At 39.2% G+C, this 24,260-nt stretch overlaps 1 protein-coding gene across 9 annotated transcripts in view; it reads right to left on the bottom strand.

Moving 5' to 3' along the window:
* Nucleotides 1-24,260, bottom strand: part of LOC115257360 (probable phospholipid-transporting ATPase IA) — a 356,682-nt gene that overhangs the window by 224,257 nt on the left and 108,165 nt on the right. The window lies entirely within an intron of this gene.

Genomic DNA, 24,260 nt, shown 5'->3' on the forward strand with positions numbered 1-24,260 from the left:
GGAGCTGGAGCTCTTTCACTGTATGGACATTCCGTAGCAGGTATTTTTCTTTCGACCCGTCAGCCGAAATCGATATGTTCACGCATCTTGAATCTCTTTCGAGCCTACTCATTCCTGCCGTCCACTTGACAAGAATGGGTTCCCAGGTTCCTTTCAGTTTCAGTTGATCTGCCACGGTACTCTCCATCAGCGAATAAGATGACCCTTCGTCCAAGAAGGCGACAACGTCCAGGGTACGTCCTTCATGATGCAACTTGATCGGAACCATCCTGAAAATGATCGGGTGCTGTTCAGAGCCATGTACGTGACAGTTTGTCGATAACGTCACTGGGGGGTTCGGTGGATGCAAAAGGGGATGGTGTCGTTCTTTGCAACCTCCCACATTGCAGTGCCCCTTGAATCGACAGCGTGTTTGCCCGTGCTCGTTTAGGCACAACTGGCACATTTTCCACTTCTCCGTAATCTTCAGCCTGTGGTTGAAGGATAGCCGCTGGAAATCCTCACAGGAGCGTGTTCGATGTTCTGGACTGTTGCATCCACGGCATGGTTTGCGACTAGTTTGCAGCACTGCGACGTTGCTTTGATTTGAAGGCCGATATGACGAACGTTCGACGCCAATGTGCGCATTAAGAAATCCTTCATGATCCCTTGGTTTCGATTTCTTCTCCTTCCTGTCTCGATTGGGATGCCCATCCACGTGCAGATCTGTGTAGAGCGTTGCTTCGGTGGCTTCGGAAACGATAACCGAGAGGAAATCGGAAAATGTGCTCAAATCTACGGCGTGTTGCTGACGTTTGTACCTGACCCATTCCATCTTCGTATTGGGAGGTAACTTTTCCACCAGCTCAGTGATTAGCATTGGGTTGACCAGATGGTCCACTAGTCCCGATGCAACCAGGTGGTCACACAATTGCTGGACGACCATACCGTAGTGGATGAATGAACCCAAACGGTCGACACGGGGTGGATCTGCTTTCCTCGCTTTCTGCATCAGTGAATGGAGCAACTGCTCCGGACGGCCATAGAGGAGTCGAAGCGTATCGATGACACGCGGAACCGATTCTGGCAGCAGAAGTCGGCTCCTCACAGCTTCCAACGCTGGTCCTCGAATGCTCTCTTGAAGCCTGCCGAGGTTTTCGAGGTTGGTCCAGTTACACGCGGCATTGCCATTATTGAAGCTACTTATAAAAAGCGGCCATTCTTCTGGCCGGCCGGTAAAAGTGGGAAGCTTTGCAAATGGACCCTTTCTTGCAGCCAACTGAGCTTTGGTCAACCCCGGCTCTCCTTGTTGTTGATTCGCAATTGGTTGGTGAATTGCACTTCGGTTGACCAATGCTGGCGGGCCTATATTCGCAGGAGGGATAGGCACTTCATACGCAGCCGGTTGATGGGGAAGAATGGTTGCCGATTCGTGTGCAGGACGCAATGGTAGTTGCGGCAAAACTGGCTTGTCTACCTTAACAGTTGGTACTTGTGGATTCTTGAGTGGCGTCGATTCCTCCGGAACCTGTTCGAGCGCTAGTTGACGGTTGTTGATAGTATCTCGTTGCGGCGGAGCGTTTTTCGGCGTAGATGATTTTGGAAAAGCCCCGCGGGAATCAGTAACTGGTTGGCTCTTGGGTTGGCTACTATTGTCCGGGAATTTGAACTTCTCCTTCCACGCTTCTTCTAAATCTGCCTGAACATCATTTGATACACGTTTACCTCCTATAGCACCTTCCTCTTGGTCCACCTGGTCTGTCACACACTCGAATTCCTTGTACAAATCACTCTGCATCTTGCTGAATTCCGCTTTTGCCTCCTTCTTCCTTTGAAGCATTTCCCTTTCCGAATCTTCAATGCCATCTTCTCCTTCTCTCGCTGAAGCTGCCGCTCGAATTTAGCTCTCATCTTTCGCAATTCTTCTTGGTGCTGCTTTTCTGCTTCCTCCTGGTCCGAATCGGAATCCTGCTCGTTGTCAGAGCCCTTCGGATCGAGGGCATCGGTTGACTCCTTCCCAGACACATCAGAGACATCCACGACTGTGCCATCAGGGCGCTGCGATTTGTCACCAGTTTGGTTCAAACTGGTTGGTTCAAATCCTTGCACATCCACGGACGGGTTTCAACGCTAGTGGTCACGTCCGCGCAACTGAAGTGAAACCAACCCTGACATTTCTCACAGCAGACCATATTGCTGTCGGCATGATTTGGTCTATCGCAGAGTGCACAATCATATCCCGTACTTTCGGGGTTATGTTCTTTTTCCTTAGATGCCGGCATCTCATTGATTTTTGAGAATTGTTCTCACCGAAAGTAAAAAGTCTTTTCACAGCAGACGATATTGGTCGTACAGCTCAAAACTGCAAAATGTATTTATTTAATTTTAGATTTATGTTTGGAATACAGGATTACCCGAGTAGGTGGAACAATCTTATGAATAGCATATTCTGTTATGATTTATTGAATTACTGAAGAGCAAAAACTGATATTGGTTTGATTGATATAAGAGGTAAAAAAACAGAAATAATAGCAAAATCTAATATGGTGAACTACTCAATAATAGCTCGTTAAGATATTACAAGATCAAAACAATAGCAGACAAGATCTGTCACTTTTTTTCTAGAAAAAAAAATAAAAAAAATGGCAGCATCCAGCATCGAACCTACGACCTTAAGATTCACAGGCGGCGATGTTTACCACTCTACTGTGGCTGGCTGTTGTACATAACATGGGAATAAGAGCATGCGGTTCTTCGATTCCACAGCTCAGAAAGGGGCACAAGGCATTTCACTAACATTGAGCCATCTCTATGAGTGTATGTGTTCCATTTTGTGCAGAAGAGCTGAACTTGCTCTTATGTAGAAATTTTCAGCTATTTCGACAAGAACAAAAACTGATATCATATCACTTTGAGCTATTCGTGTGATATTTATTAGAATTTTGAATAACTCATAAAACTCACATCGAGCTATGACAGCAAAAAGTGTTCGATTTGAGATATGATTTAGATATTCTCGTCTACCCGGGTATTTACATCAATGACTTTCTCTTAATTCGACTTTGGTGGAACAAATCAATTCGCCGCGAAATCAACTACAACCCGATCTGTAAACTAGACAAAATCACAATTCAAGCCTTCTGCAATAGCGAGATATTTACTTACGTGATCTTTACTTTTATAATATTTAGGATGATCGAATAATAGGTTTAATATTACAAATTCACTTAGAATAATTCAAAACGTGGTAGCTTAATAATCTGCACTTCTTTTTGACCAAGTATAAACAAATCTTCTTCTAATTTTGGTTGTCAGTGGCAGTGTTCTCAGACGACCTCAAACGATGACATTTCACCGTCGACGTGCCCAGCGGTGGTGGTAACAGGAGGAATCGTACGACATCGCAAGTTGTGCACTGGCTTTGAATCACAACACATATTTTAATTGATGAAAATTTGAAACTCGATATTTTTAGTTTTTGTTTTATTTAGGTTTTTTGCAACTCCGCATCATATATTTATTTTTATACTTGCCTTTTTGGTTTCGTAACGGCCTATTTTTCTTCTTCAAATCAAAGAGTTGCATTATCGTTCATAATTTAACTCATTTCGATTGCATTATGAATCATAATGCGATTGTTTGATTGGAAACCTGAGTTTCCACGGTAAGAGCTTGAAATATTGTGGACGATTGTGACGATTATAGCACGGCTTGCTAGATTCAAATTTCGTAGAATTGAACACGTGGGCGCTCTCATTCAGCCATGGAGAAGCACGATGGTACTTTTTAAATAAATTATATTCAACGGTTTTTTTTTTGTCTTTGCAAAAAAATTTGTAATCAACTCGTTGCAAAACTCGATTTTTACAACACTCGCCATTTTTATCCAACTCGGCAAGCCTCGCTGAATAAATGTATGACTCGTGCTGTAGAAATCTTATTTTGCAACCTATTACATTAATAACTATTATGTGTTTTTAACAACTGTAGTGTTTCTGCGAATTCTGAATTGGGAAAAAAGCATTTCTGAATAATCGTAACTACTTTTAAGAGAAAATCAATACATTTTAGATATGTGTGATCCTAAAATCGGTAAAGCAGGGAAAACTTTTCACTTTATCACAATTGTAAGAAAAACAATTTGTTGTGTTATTCATGTAACGACCTTTGATTTTATTTCGTTGTAAATTTCAAAACAAGTATCAATATTATCTAATTAAATTAAAATTAATTAAAACTAAAATAAATTGTACAAAACAGGAAAAACATTTTCTAGAAACTATATAAAATGAATAGGAACGATTGGTCCATATTCTTTCGTCTCCTTTTTACGTTACCCAGAGAGCTCAACGGGCGAGAGCGCATGAGCGTACGGATAGAGACCGTAGTTTGCATGTCTCTGAATTCGGAGCCCTGTTGCGTACCGTACGTAAATTTTTCATTTCCGAGGAGGAGAGCCTTAGCAACGACCTGTGCGGTTCGCTACGCTCTTCAGGGTTCTACTTTACGTTAAACAGATTGCTGGAGCCCATGAGTGGGGTTAGTCTTAACGAGACTCAACGTGGAACTGTTTCGCGGAGCCTAGCAAACAGTCTTCGGATCTCTTCCACCGACTGTTGCTCTTGTATCGGTTCATACCGATCGCGTGGGAAGTCGATATGCTCATCACTTAAGCCGAATCTTCCGGTTGTTCCTGCTAATAAGGCGTAAACCCGCCTGATTGCCATTACTAGACGATTGTCGTGCGCATCCTGGTTGATTTGAGTTCGGATGAAATTTTTCGCCATTTCCACATCAGTGTAGATGTACGCGCAATTGAAGTAGTAATCAAAGCCCACGTTTCCTTTCGTCACCGCCCGTAAAATATTCGGAGCTCCGTACACACGAAGCAGTACGTCAACCGATTCCGAGAATACCTTATAACTATCGTACAGAGAGTTCATCATCACCAAATAGATTGCGTAGTTTTCGAGGGTTTCCGCGTAGATGGCGCTAGTCGGACCAAACTTGTGCCATGCTCGGCTAACTGCCTGAGTTATCATCAACTTTGCCTGACTGTTTTGTCTCTGAGAAATGCAAGTTTTGGCCAAATGTGAGAATACCTCAACGATCAATCGATCTGTCGTCTTTTCATCATCGATCAATTTCAACGCTGTCAACGCGTATGTGTGACTTTGTTCGCAGTGGTTCTTCTCGTAGAGATAAAGTGACACGGCCAGATGTAAGCTCGCTAGGAACGGCTTCGGAAGATCCGTAGTACTTGCCATAAGCCTTATGGTAGTTGAGCTGGTTTCGGAAACATTAGGATGCCACATGTAGGTCTGGGAAATTAACTGCGGCCGGATAGCTTTAAGAAGCTCCACTGGCCTATGTTTCGCTTGCTGTCTCGTGATTTTCAGCACTTTAGAGGCTTCCTTATGCCAGCCAGTTTCCGATAGGAATGTCCCCAGCCTCAAGGTCGCCTCGTACCCCAAGGGATGTAAGTTGTCACGTTTTGGTTTCTTCCGAAAGCGGTAGCAGTAATTTTTCACCATGTCACTCACGACATTCCTGTCGAACATCTCCAACCACTGTAAACACCGCACTAACTTGACTTGATTCTGCTTCCGATTCTGAAGAATACTGCTAATGATCCGCGGTTTATTAAACAGTTTACGTTGAAGCCATACAAGATTTTTATGACCACACATCTCCATCGAGGCACGAATGATGAGATGAGCCGGTAAACGTTCCACTTGCACAATCAAATCGTCCTTTTCTGACTCTTCACACAACCGATTCACGTATGCCTTCATAGATGCTTGCACAAGGCTACTTGGATTATGGATGCCGTTGGGGGCGTTGGGGGTCACCTTCTCAAACAGAGCTTTAAAAGCTTGCTCATTAACTGGCCAGTAGAGCATGGTGTCTAGGGAAGCTTTAACTTTTCGTATACTGACTGAACGCCTATCGAATGAAACTGATGTATCACCTCGATTTCTAAGCTGTTATAATATGCCAACCCAGGTATCGGGGGGAAATTGCATTTGTATTTCACTTTTTGCATATCTACATTCGGTGAAACCCATGTATCACAACGCCTACTTACCTGGTCCAATACTTGGTTACCGGATTTCGACGATGGCTGCTCTTATTGGAAGCAAGATTCAAAGTTGTACACAACAGGCTCGAAAATTCCGATGATTCTCATTATGTCCAATAAGATCCTATAAAACTTCGTTCAGGTATCTTTTTATCAGACTAAGATTCATAAAGCTATTGGGGACTACGAAGATGATGATTTTGTTTGCGGTTTTCTATGGAAAAGTGAAGGAGGGAAGATTTTATGCTTTTATTTACTCAAACTCCCATAAGAAACCCCGTAGGAAGAAAGAGTGTTTCCCGGCTCATCAACCTTCGTAGTCCCCAATCCACATCTACATACAGTAGAGTAGGGTGAAACGAAAGTTAAGTTGTATACTTTAAAATCGTTCATCTCGATACATTGTCCTGTCTGGCTTAACGCCTAACAATTCAACTAACAAATCACCAATCAAATTTTCAGAATTTTTGGTGCACGTTTTAAAAAGTTACATCTAGTTGAGCAGTTTTTGAAAAAAAAATAACATTTCGCCTTTCTTCAGCTTTAGATTCATACCATCAAAAGTTGCATGAATCATCAATCTTTCCATCTTAAGTGAAAAAAGGATGTTGAAAGTGAAATTCACTGAAGCGTTTCACAGCGTATGTCCCGATCATTTTGTCTATTCTCTGTATAGGATCTTGTAATATTTGGGCAGGTGTACCTATTGTGGGCACTTGCCGCTCTAACTGAGTAAATTTTATAGCTTATAACTTAATTTGTGGAACACTGTGAGATACATACAGTATCTAAACCTATACTTTAGTTCAAAACAATTGATATGAAATTGGCTCAGTTATAGCAGCAAGTGCCCAAAATAGGCACACCTGCCAAAATAGTACAAGACCCTATACCTAATTTGCAGTACTTACTTCGATCGAGGGATCGAATCTACTTAGCATATCACCCATTCCTGCTTTCGGCTCCAAGCTCCCATCTTGAACTTTGCCCAACAAAACCGCGCGCAAAATCGCTGCTAAATTGAGTTAAAGTGGGAACACTATTCCATTGGAGCTTCGTCCATTAATGCTCTCGATGTGCGATGCCGATGGCGGCGGCCGGCGAGGACATGATAGCCAATATCGTTTATTCTCACATAAATCTTCATCAACAGCTTCAACTGTCACCACCATCATCATCATCGTCGTTGGTTCTGCTGTGGCCATTGACGTAGGCAATGGATGTATGTACTGTATATTGTAGGTACAATACCCACACCACTCGACGGGAAAAGTACTTGTGCCAATGATGATGGTGTCGCTCTCGGGTCACTACACTTGTCCTGTCACACCATACATTGTGACTCTGTGTGTTGTTGGATGGGGTAACTTTGGAAAATTAGAGAATATGATGGTAGAACGAAATGCGTTACACATTTCTTAGAGGCGAAAGATCATTATTTGTGTAAGTTTTGGTGCTTTCCCAAGTAACACAACTTGTTACAATACTGTATATATTACAAGATTCATACAAACGTCCATGTTTCGTTCCGAAGATGGGAAACTTATTTTCGAGCACTTATATCACCGAGAAGCGCAAAAAAGGCGGTTTATAAAACATTTTTGATGTTACTGAAGATGTTTTTCACTACACTGAATTCTTTTTTTACACGACTTTTTTTTACGCGATTTTCTCGAAGTTACGCGACTTTTTTTTACGCGATTTTGGTCATTTGCGGAGAACAAATCGCGTAAAAAAAATTTCCTTTGGATTTTTTTTGCGCGATTTCTCGAAGTTACGCGAACTTTTTTTACACGATCTTTTTTTGCGCGAACGCATCAATCGCGTAAAAACAGAATTTAGTGTACATTCTTATAACCTAAAACTAAGTATCGAATATGTTCTCAGCAGATTAGGTTCCAAATGTGTTACAGAAAACTTGCGCGTCTTTTAATTTTGATAGTATTCTAACTTGTGGCAAAGAAGATACAATGAGGTAACGCGTAACTTCAGTAGCTTTTGCAGCGAGTCTGGGCATGTTTTTCTTTTGTTTATCAATCCCCCTAGCCCAAGTTGCATAACGATTTAGAATTTGCGGTTTTTGCGTTTCAAAGGAGAAGCAATTATGTTCTGTTGTCCTTGATACAAGCACTGAATAAATTGCTTTGAAACAAGTCGTGTTGCTTGGGATGATCACGCCTTCCCTCGGATAGGAAGTAAAGCCGTAGGTCCCAGCCTATTGTGTTAAAGCACCTTAATTGGTGTCCCTTCCGGGGATTGCTCCAGGATGTCCATTTAGGTATTCCTCCAAGAACTTCCTTCTGAAGATCCTGCTTTCTTCTTCTTCTTCTTCTTCTTTACGGCTCTGCGTACCAACTGGAACTTGATCTGCCTATTCAAGTGTTCTTTGAGAACTAAACAGTTGAGGGCTTTCTTTGACTGCCATTGCCTATTTTCTTACACTACAATCTTTTTTTCAAGACTTGTTTAAGTGAAATAAATTTCAAGCGATTTTTACACGATTTTCTTGAAATTACAATGACCTTGAAATTACAAGAATTCAGTCTCTCCTGGTTGCTATTTCTTTCCGACGGGGCTCAAATTTCTACCAGATATCTCTCTAGTCATCTTTGATACCCTGTCCAAATTTTCCCGACCGAAATTGCTATATTCACTAGGCTAACTACCCGAGCAAAGTCTAACAACAAAATGATAGCAAATCAAAAACACGATTTGTAATCAGCAGCAAGTTGATATCATATTTTGATATCAGATTGTCTTGATTAATTTCGATTTCAAATTTTGATATCTTTTGGCTGTCATTTAAAATTATTACAAATGTTTAAGTTTTCAAGTTATTTCAAAACTTCTAGGCGATCTTTTATAAAGCATCTAATGATATACCATCATTGCAATTAACGTATTGCATTTATGTTTCCAAATTATTCGAAAAAACTTTAAATTTAACGATTTTTCCATTTTTTCGCCCTGATAGCAAAAACAGTAATCAATTTGCCATCACTGATAGCAGGAATTGTTTTCAACTTGCTCTCACGGGAACATTTTTCTGCTCTCATTTTTGATGTTTTAACCGTTAAAACGACCAAAACGACATCAACCTGAGTAATCATAATTTGCAATATCACAACATCAAAATTAGTTTTCGATTTGCTGTCAGACTTTGTTCGGGTAGAGATTCCTATAGAATTTTATTCGGGATTTCATTTTCGATTGCTCTAAAAAGGCATACTTGGTTTTCCTCAGTAATTCCTACTAGCGATTTTACTGTGTATTCCTCCAGATTCCTTAATAGATTTGTTCTCAGAAAACGTCAGGAAATAATTCAGAAATTCCATTACGTGAATTAGGAGTTAAGTCTTCCAGAAATAAGTTTCTCTGGGAAAGAGGAGTGTAGGATCTAAGGATTTCTCCAGAAACTGCTGAAGGGTTCCCAGAAGAAACTAAGGATTCCCAAAAAATCCTAAAGAAATCGCAGCAGTTCTGGAAGTATCCCTCTAGAAACAATTGGATAATTTCCAGAAAGAACTTGTACAGAATTCCTAGAAGGAATTTCTCAAGGTTTCCCATTAGGAACTTCTGCAGGATTCTCAGGAATAACTCCCAGGAGATTTCTATACATCAGGAGGACTCCCAGAAGAAACTTCTGGAGGATTTGAGGAAAGAATTCCCGGAAGATTGCTAGACTAAACTTCTGGGAGGTTATTATATTAAGGAGACTCATAAACAGATTGAATTGCTGCGTAAACCATGTTTTTCTGTTTATTTGAAATGTTTCATGACATTGCGAATGAAATAATCAAAGATTCCTTTGGTGATCGCGATGTTTAATCAAAATAAACATTAATAAGTGGTTTACGCTGTCAAGAGAATCCCCCTATTATCTTTATCACGGAATTTTCAGCCCAAGCCTGGTTCATCTAGTAATCATGGGGAAATAACAAAGATGAAAGATAGAATCCTCTTGGAAAATCTCTTGGAAGTATTCATAATAAAAGTTGCAGGTGTAGGTGTTCCTACTGCGCATAAATGCCAAAACAAAGCCCTGTAGGAATCCTTCAAAGAAATTTTTGGATGGAGGACATTCCAGGAAAAATATCATAAGAAACTCTTTAAAGAATCCAAGAAAGAACTTCTGATGAAATTCTAGACAAAATGTTGAAGGAATCCAAGAAATAAATTCTGGAGGAACCCAAGAAAGAATCTCTGGAGAAATAGCTGAAAAAATTTCTGGAGGAATTTCAGAAAGTAATCTTTGAAGAATTTCCGCGGGAAATTCTGAAGAAACGGATAAACTCCTATATTTCAAAAGTAAAATCTAAGTGAATTCAACAGGATGTCTAGGTTAAATCTCAGAATGATTAACTTAGTCCCCCTTGTGCATTAGGGCCATTCTAGACCCAAACCGTACACTACGCCAGCGAGCTGTTCCCAACATATTGCATAAGGAAGGTTAATAATTTACAATTCCTGGTGGATTATTTGAAGGGATCCCCAAAGAAACTCAGAAGAAATTTAAAAAGAGACATCTGGGTTGATCCGAGAAGGAATTCCTGAAGAAATCATTAGGGGCATAACCTCTTTTCTCTAAAAATTCGCATCTAGTTCCAAAAGATAAACAAGCGGCATGGTACAAGGTAAAGAAAAATTCCTGGAGATTTCCTAAAAGTATCCTAGACGAAACTTTCATAGGAAACTGTGAAAAAGATACTCGTGGACAAATGCCTTCCGGAAGGATGTAAAAATATCCTTTATTTGTTAGGATATCTAAATTACGTTCCTGTAAGTATGTCATATTTTAAAACGTCGATCCGGGTACTGGAACTGTAATATGTGTCATTTTTGCGTTCAACAAAGATAAATTTCCTGTGCAACCAAGATGTGCTAGAAGACATCAAAATACAATAAAATTTCATAGTATACTGCATATTTTTACTTTTGGAATGTGTTCTACAGTAAAACTTACAATTCATATTAAAATTAAGCAAAATATTTTGTCAAAGAAAATCATTCCGTTTTATCACTATTCCGTTTTTGTCAACTGATCATCGCGCACCGTGTTTATAAAAACGGAACATACCTGTATACGATTATAGTACTGTATTACAGTCGACTCTCCACATGTCGATGTTCTGCATCTCGATATCTCTCCTTATCTTGATAGTTTGGTCGGTCCTTTCAATCTGCATATATTTTGCCTCTCTATATGTCGATATCTCCTTATTTCGATATCTTCCTATCTCGATGCGATCAAGTTCGCATTTGCTCCACATTTTCTCTCCATATGTCGATATGACCATTTTCACAGGTTGCAAGACCAAATTTTCTAGTGGCAAAACATTTTGGATGGGCGAAATGACATCTGTTTGTTGATGGTTTTTCCTAGTTACGGAGGCTTTTTCAATCTAGTGTGCATTACAAATTGGTTCTGCAATAGGGCACTGCATTGTTTTGATTTTGTATGGGATTTCGACGTTTCTTGGCCTTGCTGTTTACAATTTTTTTGTAAGAGTGAAAGACAAGGAGAGAATATCATGCAGTGCCCTATTCGATCTCTTCATATCTCGATGGTCCCTTCAATATCGAGATGAAGAGAGTCGACTGTACAACATCTTTTTCAAACTTCATTTTTAAAGATGTTTTCTATGTTACTTGGGTTAAGCACAAGTTCTAAAAATATGTCTCATAGTTTTAAACAATATTCATTCAAAACACAATCTTGTTAACATGTTCTACTATGATTTCTAACATATTTAAAATTAATGCATTTTTGTGGAAATTTGTATACAACGTGATTTAAAATTATAAATTATTTGGTCGGCGTTAAGTCAGAGGGGACCAAGTAACAAAAGATTTTTAGGGCATTTGATTGAGAATTACTTAAGCTACTTGGAACATTCACCCAATTTTCTTAATGTTACATTTAACGAGAGTTATAGCAGAATTTTCTTTTGATTGAACTGCAAAAATCTATAATAGTGTGCAGTCAGAGGGGCCATATGCTTGATGTCAAGAGAGTTGAAAAAATATGTATTGGTTAAAATCCAATAAATAAAATAGTTTATCATCAAAATGTGATACGTTTCCAAATCGTATGACTCCCTAACGCATTTTCTGATGATTATTGATCAAGAAAGCACGTGAAATTCCATTTTATTATGGTCAATATCGTATTTTACAGATCATTGTGTTGAAGCATAGGTATGGTGGCATTTCGCGTGCAGACAGAGTGGATCATGTGTCTCTAAGAAAAAAAAGTTGTAAATACCTTATTCTTCGTAATCCTTTCCAAATCAAAAAATGTTTGTTTAGTAGCTGTTGGGCATCATATTGAAATGTACCAATACCCGTTTCATGAAGAAATTGATTTATCCGATTATTTTTGAATTGTGTACTTGGTTCATTTTTGAAAAATGCCAGTCCTCTGAATAAATTATTATGAACTGTGTAACTACAATATTTCAAAAAACGTACCAAGCTATGAAAATGCATCCAAAAGTTGTTAGCTATTAAATGTTCAAGTTAAGAATTCTTAAATAGCTCATTAATTGACTACCCTTCATTTGATATTGAACTGATGTACTTGGTCCACTCTGACTGAACATAAAAATTGGAAATGGTAATCAACAGTGCAATAACAGAAATATCAAATTCCAAACTTCCTGCTCACATTATACATCACTCCTATTAACTGTTGTTCTACTTGTACATTATTTTTTCATCAAATATGTAAAAACTTGAGTGTGAACTATAGTTGGTTGAAGATTTTCCAAAAACCGTTCATTCAGAGTGGACTAAGTACAGAAATTACTTAGCAGTTTCTCGGTGTCAAGATTTGTGTTACGTTTTTTCGCGATCAATACAAAGCGATGCTGTGATGAATAGTTATTAAAATTTATGGCAAAAATTCAAGAAAATTTGTTGAAAAGTTCAAAACTTATAAAGTTGCAAACTTTAAAGTCGATTTTTTCTAGAAATCAATCAAAAAACACATGGTCCTCTCTGAATTAACGCCGACCATTTGCAAATGAGTTTTTAGTATTTTTTTTTTTTTGAATGATGGTTAGCCTAGTTTGAGCATTTTTCATTTCTTCAGAAAAATGATCAAAGTTCTCTCGTTGTACTGTACCATTCCTGGTCCGATGGGACAGGTAAGAGCACTGCTGAGAGAGCGGCAACCCAGGCTAGCCAAAATAGTATCATCTTAATGGGTGGCACTGCACTGACTGGCGGTGTGCAAAGTACATACACATGTATGTACTTACATTTTGGAACCGGCAGCAATTTCTAGGTCAGAGTAAATATCGGACGAGAAACAGCCTTTTATAAGTAAGCAGTTTCGCTGCCTTCCTTAGATTAGTCTTCCTTATAGCGACATACATCTACATACATATATGAGGAACGAGCGATTAAGCGGAGCGTTTTCGTTGGATTGCAGGCAGAGTCCATGAAACTACATACATATCCTTTGGAAATGGGTGCGGTGGATCTTATCTAGTGGTGAAACTGAAACCAAAGCTGAAGGGGCGGAAGGCGGAGAGTTTTACGAGAGAATTATGCCTAAACCGCACACATAATGTTGACCTTGCCATGGCAGATAAAAATGATTGAGGATGAACTTGAATATGAAGTTGAGAGGGCCGAAATAGCTGTAGCGGTTGGAGGAAGTTATTGCATACAAGTTAATGAAAAGTTAATTAGATTTTGCGTAGGACCCAAAGATCACGTGATTTTGTATGTTTACAGAAAAGGTAGCTAGATTTGATCCAAAAAATCATTTCAAATATGCATCCAAGAACACATTTGAACCTAAATAAATGCAACCCTCTTGAAATTTGACTGACAGCTCATTTCCCTAAGAACAGAAAACATTCCAGATAGCAATCACGATAGGCACTGTAACTTCCCGACAAAGTTATTTGTCAAACTGCACCTCCTTCGGAATTAAATAATAATCATTAAATTCAATTTGAAATCCGAAACGATTACTGATGGGCAACAAACACGCGCGGCAAAAGCCGCACGCTTCATGCCTTCGCGTCCGTCGTCGGCCACACGAACTCGAACTTCAACGAAGATTGCACCTGCATAATTTAATCGAACACGATCACGGAAGCACTCTGGCTGTTTGCTTGACGCTGAAAGTGGTCATCCGCCCTCATCCTCCTTCTATACTTATCTACTGTGCCCCAATGCCTGCGCATCGTATGTTTTCCCCCCACGCACACTGTTGCGGATGGCATAAAAACGTGATCGAAATTGTTTTGACCATGAAAACATGATTTTTGATCTTTGGTGTCTTCGGCAAAGTTTTTCTATAAAATAAGCCCTAATTTATGGAAACATCAGTTTTGTGATCAATCCCCCTAAAAGTGAGAAACGATTTCTATCTTTTTTATTTGTAAACTAAAAAAATATGTTTGTTCAGAGAAGTTGTAGACAATTTTACTAGAAACAACTTTGCCGAACATACAAAATTTCTATCTTTTCATTTGTATGCACATTTGAGGCTTTTTTTATGAAGCACCCCTAAAAATCAGTTTTTTGCTTATAACTTTTTCTATGCATTTTTCACAATTTCCAAATGTTCTAGCAAATGTTTTGCCTTATTAAAACGCGTAACTTTTGCGAAGAAAGTATATATCTGTCTTTCATATTTATCATGTTATTGGAAATTTCACTTGAAAAAATGCTAAAGTTTGACATACCCATTTGTTAACTTTCGCACGTTTTCGCAGGCCAGGATTTTCACATTTGAAAATATGGAGCGAGTTTTATCTATTGCAAATATCGCCAGTTTTAGCCTGATTTCGCCTGTATATTAAAACTCACATACTAGAAATGACTATCATTATAAAATGTGTTATTGTAAAATGATCAACATATCAAAAAAATGTACTCAGTGCTTTTCTTACATGATTTTCCCACATGAACACATAAAAACGTTTTCACGGAATCATTTGGAACTGTATCAGATGACTTTCCCATAAAATTTAAGTTTTTTTATCAGATAAACAGTGGCTCTCAAAGTAGTACGATAAGTCTCTTCCACAAAATAAACGATATTGTTAAATGCTCTTGCTAATGCTCATAAATGTTTCGTGTTCATGTACACTTTGCGAAAATGTTAATTTTCAGAAGGTTCAAATAACAGCAACTGATTAACTGAGTTCGATTAAAATTGATTTTTAATTTGTTTACTTGAAAAATAAAACTTATCTGTTAATTCACACATATCATTGATTACTGTCATCATTAAATGTATTGCTTCCAGTAACTGTATATATGTTTTTTTTTCTGTACGAGGAAGCACAAGATGCGTGACTCTCATCAGACATCAGGAATTACAGAGAGGATCATACAAGTAAGTTTTCAAGAATCCAAACTAACTCAAATCTCTTACATCGACTGCTTGAAACATCTGATCCCATAATAAGAAATATTGGACTATTTCCGATAAAATAACTATAACATCATAAACGTAGGATGCGAAAAACCTTTTACTCTAAACATATGACGAGATAGTAACTGGAAGCAATATAATTAGTGATGACGTTGATCAATGATATGTGTTAATTATAACAGATTAGTTATATTTTTCAAGTAAACAAATTGCAAACCAATTTTAATCGAATCATTAGAGCTGTTATTTGAACCTTCTGAAAATTAACATTTCTGCAAAGAGTCCATGAACACGAAACATTTTATGAGCATTAGCAAGAGAATTTAACAAAATCGGTTATTTTGTGGAATAGACTTATCGTGTTACTTTGAGAACCACTGTTTATCTGAAAAAAAAAACTTAAATTTTACGGGAAAGTCATCTGATGCAGTTCCAAGTGATTCTGTGAAAACGTTTTTGTGTGTTCATGTGGGGAAAATCATGTAAGAAAAGCACTGAGTACATTTTTTGATAGGTTGATCATTTTACAATGACACATTTTATAATGATAGTCATTTCTAATATGTGAGTTTTCATATACAGGCGAAATCAGGCTAAAACTGGCTATATTTGCAATAGATAAAACTCGTTCCATATCTTCAAATGTGAAAATCCTGGCCTGCGAAAACGTGCGAAAGTTCCCAAATGGGTATGTCAAACATAAGCATTTTTTAAAGTGAAATATCCAATAGCATGATAAATATGAGAGATAGATATATACTTTCTTCGCGAAAGTTACGCGTTTCAATAAGGCAAAACATTTGCTAGAACATTTGGAAATCGTGAAAAATGCATAGAAAAAGTTATAAGCAAAAAACTGATCTTTAGGGGTGCTTCATAAAAAACGCCTCAAATGTGCATACAAATGAAAAGATAGAAATTTTGTATGTTCGCCAAAGTTGTTTCTAGTAAAATTGTCTACAACTTCTCTGAACAAACATATTTTTTTAGTTTACAAATAAAAAAGATAGAAATCGTTTCTCACTTTTAGGGGGATTGATCACAAAACTGATGTTTCCATAAATTAGGGCTTATTTTATAGAAAAACTTTGCCGAAGACACCAAAGATCAAAAATCATGTTTTCATGGTCAAAACAATTTCGATCACGTTTTTATGCCATCAGCAACAGTGTGCCACGGTGGGGCGGCGAGAGAGGTGGCACACTTCCGGAAAAGCGATTTTTCATCACTAACCCGTACCGCCACCGGCTGAAAGCACCGCCTAGCACTGGCGCTGGATGGAAGGGTATCCAAAACATCCCCTGGCGCTGAAGAGAGGAAGCACAAGCCGAACATTGATCGACAACTATTGCCTCATTCATTGCCTTGTTCTCCACCGAATGGGGAGGTATGAGTCCACGAACGGGTGGAAGCTTTTATACCTATCACAAGGAAATAATCAAATGAGTAATTTTAGTAGTATTTTGTAATGACTGAGTTTTTTTCAGCGTTTCACGTGCATAGAAACGCTGACAAAAACTATTTTTACTATTTTTGCAGCTACTTTATTTATACAAGCTATGCAGACGCGCCAACTTGGTCAAATTATTGGGGGGGCAAAGCCTGGTTTTTCGGATTTTTTGTATGGGAAAATCGAAAAATCAATAAAAATCGTCAAATATTGGGGGGGCAAAACCATGCTTGCCCCCCCTAAGTTGGCGCCTATGAAGCTATGTGATTAGATGCCTGATATGACGCAACGAGTAGATGATAAATATATCCAGATTCACGACGAATGAGGAAAAATTTAGTTCCTCCGAATGATTTGTTATTGAAGAAATTTAAACTGAACTTTTTTTTATTTGCGAGAACAACCATATGAACTTTGCGGCAAAGTTGTAGATCTATAAATTTTGAGCTAAAGCTTGCTAATGTTTGTAAACAAGTTTTTATGTTGCTTTACACCGTGTCCAATAAGTTCTCATACAAAATACAAATTTAGAAAATATCATTTTATTTCACATATGTGATTCATACTTTCAAAGTGAATACATGTATTGAAAGGCCACATAATACACGGTGTGTCTGGTAGAACAAATTTATTACAAAAAAATGGGCATCGCTAATTTTTACGCTACGTGAAAGTTGACGCTACCAGCTTTCATTCAAGCCCAACATCGAAATATTCCATCGGGGGAACTTTTTCATACAAAAATTGGGTAGGGGAATAGCGGGTAACACCGTCAGGGTGGGTAAGCCCGTCACCCCAATGATTTTACCAGAAAACAGTTATTTAGTAGCTTTTTGGCCACACGCCTTATTTGTTTTTACCATTTTTACTCTTTCGAGACAAATGGTACCAAAATTTACCTGTCAAATACGAAGAAAATAAACAAAACAAACGCACGCGTCATTGCACCAACGGCGCATGTAATATTTCGTCGGTAGAATTTAGCTTCTGGATTACAAAAGAAGTGCAGAAATTCACTTTCATCAATCATGTATTCTCATCTGTACTATACTTCAGTGCCAAGATTCATTGAATGGTCAGTTTCAACAATTATTCAAAAGTTACGGTGTAATTTGAGAAAAGTGGCCTTTTCGGGTAAGCCCGTCACTCATCGGCGGGGGTAACACCGTCATGCTTTTCGGATAACCGGATGTTTGTTGAACTGGCTAGGAATTTCTAATAGATGCCACACAACTACAAACCGATGACCAACCGGGGAAATTTATATAGGGGTCGTCCATAAATGACGTAGCATTTAAGGAGGGGCTGGGAGTTGAAATTTAGGATTATGCTACGAGCCATGTATTACGTATTGGAAAATAGGAGGGAAGGGGGTGTCAAAAATCGTCAAAGAATGCTACGTCATTTATGGAAGACCCCATATGAGTTTTTCTATGGCGTCTTTCAGTAATTCCTACGGTTCCTAATTTATCCAACTAAATCTACTAGGATTTCTCCATGAGTTCCTGCTTGGACTCTTCCTGTTTCTTCTGGACCTTCTAAGGGCATGATTTATGGATTTTTTTCAGAGATCGCAAATTCACTAGCGCCGCCTAGTGGCAGAATTCCGAAACACGTGTCCCGTTTTATGTAAGTCTATGTCATACTGATCAACTTTGCCGAAGACACCAACTTTTTAAATTATTGAGATTCTAAGATATGAGGTTTTGAAAATTTACATGCTCACTAGCGCCGCCCAGTGGAGGAATTTTAAACTTCGTAACTCATCATCTGTGGCGTATCCAATAATTTGTCCGAAGACACTATTCCTAATTATCAGGGTCTTGAGCTGTCGCATATCGTAACGTTTGCTTAACAACCTAATATGGTTCCTGTAGTGCAATTTAGCATCAATCTGTGGCCTCTGGTGGCCACGTTACCAACTAATAATATGAACCAAAGCTCTAAATGGTAGATCTGTTCAAGCCCTTAAAGTATTGCACTATCTCTTAACACACCCGAGATAATTGGACATACCCCCAAAAAGTCCAAATCCCATAAGCTTAGTCTCCTATTAAGCGGATTTCAATTGCTAACCACCACCCCCCCCCCCTCCCGCACCCCTGACAAGTGATTTTATAAGAGTATCGACTGTAGACCATCACTGCACATCAAAAATGTCTTGAAAATATTTTAAAATTAAGATATTCAAAAGTATCTTTATAAAAATATATATGACGGACTTACCCCATAGGGGTGACGGTCTTACCCGCACTGAATAAATAACATCAATATTTAATATGGTTGTGTTATGTACATTGTTCGCAAGAATAAGCATAATTTGACAATTCTAATGCACAAGTCTTATAAAAAACCAATGAATCAAATATTCTGCGTACTGAAAATATCAATTTACGTCTTACATTTATGTTGAAAAATCCGAATGCTTAAGGTGACGGGGTTACCCCTTCCTCCCCTATGTTTGTTAAGTAGAAATAGGGATTAATTTGGAACCGTGCATTTTGTATGGGGAAAAACAGTATTCTGAAAAAGTTGTTCGGGATCCCTCGGTGGATTTTTTTGGGGAACACGTTAAATGAAAGCTAGAAGTCCATATTTTCGAAAAACGGCGGATTTAGCGATGCCTATTTTTTTGTGATAAACTTTCACCATATGCACGCCGTGAATACTGATTAAATACAGCATACGGTTTACAATAACTTTATTTTCTATTTGTTTTTATAAGCCTAGCAGTACATTCCGTTTTCTGAAATTCGTTTTCTTCGGCACGCATGAAAAATGTTCGAAAAGTGTTTTATTCTACGGTAGTGAAATAGAGCCCATAATAATAAATTTTGAAATAACTTGATGATTTTGTGGCTATATCGGTCTCTTTCTACTCATAGTATAAGGGAGTAGAGATCAAAGTGGATAATGAAATGATAGATATGATAGAATTCGCTAGGTAGCGAACAAGTGTGAAAATTTTATAGAAGGTGAAATTAGGCAAGTAGGCCATGTATTGAACGAATACATCGAATGCGTGAAACTTGTGCCGTGCGACCTGTGCTTTTAAACAGATCGGCTTGGTTGGTAGTTCATACCACCTTACCAAGACTGGCAAAAGTTTTAGGCACCCGACTGCCTAATGTATTGTTCTGTTTTCATCACAAATTCTATCGATCGGCAGCTTTTTCGGAATTCGCACTCCGTTCATAGAGGTATGTCTATATCGCGGCGTGTTCTTCCTATTAGCTTTTTCGATCTTATAGGATAGAACACTTTTCTTTTTGAGCCAAACTTTTCATATCATATGCTGATTTATCGACCGTATTCTATTATATTAGCTATTAGCTAATAGGAAGAACACGCCGCGATATAGACATACCTCTATGAACGGAGTGCGAATTCCGAAAAAGCTGCCGATCGATAGAATTTGTGATGAAAACAGAACAATACATTAGGCAGTCGGGTGCCTGAAACTTTTGCCAGTCTTGGTAAGGTGGTATGAACTACCAACCAAGCCGATCTGTTTAAAAGCACAGGTCGCACGGCACAAGTTTCACGCATTCGATGTATTCGTTCAATACATGGCCTATATGCCTAATTTCACCTTCTATAAAATTTTCACACTTGTTCGCTACCTAGCGAATTCTATCATATCTATCATTTCATTATCCACTTTGATCTCTACTCCCTTATACTATGAGTAGAAAGAGACCGATATAGCCACAAAATCATCAAGTTATTAATAGAATACGGTCGATAAATCAGCATATGATAAATTTTGAGTTTGTATCTCATGTTATGTACCAAATGGATATACTAAGGCTTAAACAATACAGTTTTAGTGATGATATGGTAAGAAATTTGCAAGTAAGCTCAATTTGGGCTGATTTTTATGAAAATAACCGTTATATCAATGATAAACATCATAAAACCTAAATTTTGGTCAAAATTTACCACAATAAGAATACAAGTATGTTTTAAAAGTGAGAATGATGTGAATCAACCAGATAAGATGCACGCATGCTTCTTTAACACAACAAATCTCATTGAAACAGGTAAATGGACATTTTTGTTTAATTTACGTTTTATTTTGTACAAAATAAAATGGCTTCATACTTTACCAATACAGGATCTCATTTTTTTTTTCTTCTGGTCGTAGTTGCTACTAGCAATGGGGAGGACAGGAACCTAATTTGTTTCAGCTTAAAACCATTACTCGTTAAAATACTACAAAATACCAATGAAATGGCGTGCGTGCCAGCTGATATGGACTTACGACACATAAGCGATCAGCAGAGAAGGACAAAGGACAGTTAGTTCCAAAACATATGCTGTATTTGGTGTGTGTTAGTTGGCCTTTCAATAAATAAATTTACTTTGAAAATCCTGTTTGTTTCTGTGCCGATTATCCTTTACCTTCGATTTTCCTTTGGGCTGAATATGATTGTCAGAACGCCAACACGAGTATAGATTGGGGTCATCGATCTCGATTCTATGAGCACTCTCGTAAGGCTCATCGAATTATCTCCTTGCGATGTAGGATTCTTGTCGGGGCTTCCTTTCACTTATTTGCTCAGATATAACACTTAAAACACGGCTTCAAATATACAGGAAACACTTTATTACACCGCTCAAACTACATTTATTGTACAAAAAGACTGTCTACGTGTATTTCTAATCTTTACTAAAACTTAACACTACACAAATAAAATTTCCCGATACCATGCTCATTGCCCGACGACCAGTTCGTAACTAACCCCGTTATACCATCGACGATCGCGCGTTCTGAACCAGTATCAATTTGATGATGTCATAATGACCGAAGTTGGTTGACCTAATAGTTCGTTGCAATTATTCTCTCGCCACTCCACGACATTCGATCTGTTGGATCCAGCACAGCTACCTGCATCGGAGCCATGACCTAGCCAACGATATCTAGCTATATCGCCTAACGAACAATAGCCCAGACGTAAACAAGATCCTCGATGATAGTGGAGCGTACTGACCGTCTGTCGATCTCATGTCAGGGTTGTAGTTCGATAGGCTCCAACATTCTCACCCACCCTGAAATTCATTTACAATTTCTGAAACGAAAAAAGAAAGCTTCCTCTTCGAACGGTTGCGACTTCATGGATCAACTGTGGACGTAGATGGAACATCTTCCTTATCGATACTCTCCGTAGTTCCCAACTCAGGTAGCAAACAAATCCCTTCTACTGGACGTTTGAGTAGACCGTCCTTCGTTTTAAGCGTCACGACACGTACTGTTCCATCTTGGCCAGGATGGACTTCCACGATTCGTCCCATCTTCCATCGCATGGGTGGCAAGTTTTTGTCACATATTACCACTAGCTTGCCGATTTCAATTGTAGCTCTCGAACCGAAACGCTTTGTGCGACCTTGTAACTGGCACAGGTATTCCCTACGCCATCGTTTCCAAAACTGCTGGAGTTTCTGTTGAAGCTGTTGGAAAAGATTGAGACGGCCCTTTGCTACATTATGCCAATCGGGTTCCGGAAGATCCTGGAGCGATGAACCAACCAGGAAGTGGCCTGGTGTTAGTGGTTCTAAGTCGTTGGGGTCATCTGATAAGGGTGTGATCGGTCGGGAGTTTAGACACGCCTCGACTTGCACTAGTAGTGTTTGGAAATCTTCCGGCGAAACGACATGTTCCCCAATGACTCTGAGCAAGTGGTGTTTAGCAGATCTAACGGCGGCCTCCCATAATCCGCCGAAATGCGGAGCATTTGGTGGGCTGAAATGCCACCGGATTCCTTCATTTGTGCAAAATGTGGCAACTGACTCTCGGTGTTGATCATCGTTGAGCAAAGAAATTACATAGTTCCTTGAGCCTGTTATTTGCACCGACAAAATTAGTCCCGTTGTCGCTGAATATGTCAGTACATTTGCCCCTTCTGCCGATAAAGCGTCGCAGTGCCTGCAGAAAACGATCGGTAGATAGGTCCGAAACGAGTTCGAGATGTACTGCCTTTGTAGCCATACAAACAAATACAGCAACATAATTCTTGACCGCGATACGCCGTGGTCCAGGTCGTACAAGTACCGGTCCGAAGTAATCTACTCCTGTTTTTGAGAAGGGCCGTGATGCGATGACTCTGGACGGTGGCAATTCACCCATGAACTGCTTTACCGGAGTTGGTTTTGCCTTGAAGCATCTCATACAACGATGAACGACATGACGAGCTACACTCCTTCCTCCTAAAGGCCAAAATTTCAACCGAACAGTGCTGAGCAGCAATTGAGGACCAGCATGTAGCAGAATGCGATGATAATGTTCCATTAGCAGTTGTGTAAACGGATGGTGTGCTGGCAAAACTAGTGGATGCTTAGTCTGTTCGAGTTCATTGGAATGACGAAGCCTTCCTCCAACGTGTAGAAGCTGATTTTCAGAAAGGTAAGGGTAAAACCACTTAAGCGGTGATTTGCGAGAAACTAGTCTTTGATTTGCCAATGATATGCACTCATCTGGAAACGATTCATGCTGGACTAGGCGGACGATAGTGTTTTCTGCTCCTCGAAGCTCGCAGGAAGTGAGGAATCCTTTAGGATGATTGCTCGAGCGATGTTGTAGTCGGCTAATCCACCTTTTCCATACTGCTGTACACCTGATTAGGCTGGTATAGTTGGAGAAACGGCTGATATACCATTTACTGAAGCTCGGCGATAAGGATGTTGTTGATGCTACGGTCGACGAACGTTGCTCGATAGCCTGATGATCTTCTTCCAATGACCCCAATACAGTTGGCCAACTGTCTTCATCCTCCGTTAGCCAGCTTGTTTTGTGCGAGGTCCTTCGGAGATAGTCCCCGCGAAATCAAATCTGCCGGGTTCTGAATACCTGCTACGTGACGCCACTGGAAACGTTCCGTAAGTACTTGAATTTTGGCAACCCTGTTCGCTACAAACGTAGTCCAAGTAAGCGGAGGAGCTTGCAACCAACGAAGAACGCAGGTCGAATCTGTCCAAAAATATGCTTCTACGTCGACCTTGATTGACCTTTTCACGAATTCAAAAAGCTGGGTAGTGAGCAAAGCTCCACAGAGCTCCAGCCGGGGTATTGTCTGACACTTTAACGGTGCAACCTTTGATTTGGATGCTAGCAAACAAACAAGAGTTTTACCTTCTGCATTCTGGCTTCGTATATAGACGCAACCTCCAAAGGCCTTCTGGGAAGCGTCCGAAAAACAGTGTAACTGTAACGATACCGCCTTGGGAATGATCGCACACCGGTTGATGCGAACTTCATTTAACATTGGCAAAAGTCTATGGAATTTGCGCCAACGCTCACCCACCGTTTGGGGTACTGGATCATCCCATTCGAGTTTGTGTCCAGTTTCACT

Source organism: Aedes albopictus, chromosome 3 (assembly GCF_035046485.1).
Source record: "Aedes albopictus strain Foshan chromosome 3, AalbF5, whole genome shotgun sequence".
Taxonomy (NCBI): Eukaryota; Metazoa; Arthropoda; class Insecta; order Diptera; family Culicidae; genus Aedes; species Aedes albopictus.